The 1,348-nt window shown below is 42.9% G+C and overlaps 1 non-coding gene across 1 annotated transcript; it reads left to right on the top strand.

The window, feature by feature from the left end:
• The first annotated feature begins 640 nt into the window (after positions 1 to 640).
• On the top strand, positions 641 to 771 carry LOC123325418. The gene has a single exon (XR_006540422.1). It is a non-coding gene; the product is annotated as a small nucleolar RNA SNORA63 (small nucleolar RNA).
• Positions 772 to 1,348: the final 577 nt, after the last annotated feature.

Here is a 1,348-nt window from a genome sequence, read left to right as displayed (position 1 = left end):
CCTCTGCAAAGATACTGAGGATGGGATATTAGCAATAAGTGGAAAGTTGCAAGTGATGATTCCTAAAATCTTTTCCTTCAAACTCTAAACTTCATATTTCTTTTTTTTTTTTTTTTTTTTTTAAAGATTTTATTTATTTACTTGAGACAGAGAGAATGAGAGACAGAGAGCATGAGAGGGAGGAGGGTCAGAGGGAGAAGCAGGCTCCCTGCCGAGCAGGGAGCCCGATGCGGGACTCGATCCCGGGACTCCAGGATCATGACCTGAGCCGAAGGCAGTCGCTTAACCAACTGAGCCACCCAGGCGCCCTAAACTTCATATTTCTTTAAAAGAATGAAGCTCTTGGCGGTGAACGTTGACTTCAGAAGACCTAGGTTTTCACACTGGTCACCTTTATTTACTAAGGTAAACAACCTTGGACAATCATTTGACTTCTGTCATCAGTCAGTAAAGTGAAAATAATTCCAGCTTTCTCACATTATTGAAGTGAAGACAAAAACGTGCCAATGGAAGCATTTTGAAAACTGTACCATATGTATTTATTATTGCTTTTATTACTTGAGGAACTGTACTTATATCAGGAGCAAGACAGAAAAACTAGATGACAGAAGCTATTTTGGAAGCTATTAAAAATACTGAGATGCAGGATCTAGTTACAATGTAGCTATAAAGTGCTGCCTTGTCTTTGCCCCCTGCTCAAAATAAAGCTGTTACCTTTCTAGCCCTGTCCGCCATGGTGCTTAGCAGCCAGGGATGCATGGTCTCAGACATGTTTACCAAGTAAAACACTGACTTGAGGGGCGCCTGGGTGGCTCAGTCATTAAGCGTCTGCCTTCGGCTCAGGTCATGATCCCAGGGTCCTGGGATCGAGCCCCGCATCGGGCTCCCTGCTCAGCGGGGAGTCTACTTCTTCCTCTCCCACTCCCCCTGCTTGTGTTCCCTCTCTCGCTGTGTCTCTGTCTGTCAAATAAATAAATAAAATCTTAAAAAAAAAAAAATACTGAGTGGGTAGGAAGCAGCTGGAACTCTCAGGTGGAATGCAAGTGGGAATTTCCTGAGTAGTTATCTGAAGAAGGGAAGAGCTTACCAAACATGGCAGAAGGGCAGCTCAGTTGAAATACCAAAGAACAGAGATGTTTCTTGGGATTCTGAGGACTCCTGCACATACTGGCACTATATTTGACAGACACATAGCCAACTTGGCCATGTGTGACAGAAGAATCAGTTAAACAGTTGGGCCAGAACATTAAGCGAGTATACAGGTAGTAGGAATAATTTTAAAGAACATGATGTCAGTAAGCCAGCACCTTAAAGAGAATTAGTTATTCAATATGGTCAAGTTTTCCAA

The sequence above is a fragment of the Neomonachus schauinslandi genome, chromosome 7, assembly GCF_002201575.2.
Source record: "Neomonachus schauinslandi chromosome 7, ASM220157v2, whole genome shotgun sequence".
NCBI lineage: Eukaryota > Metazoa > Chordata > Mammalia > Carnivora > Phocidae > Neomonachus > Neomonachus schauinslandi.
The sequence above is the reverse complement of the archived record's forward strand: the minus strand, read 5'-3'. Positions and strand labels throughout refer to the sequence as shown.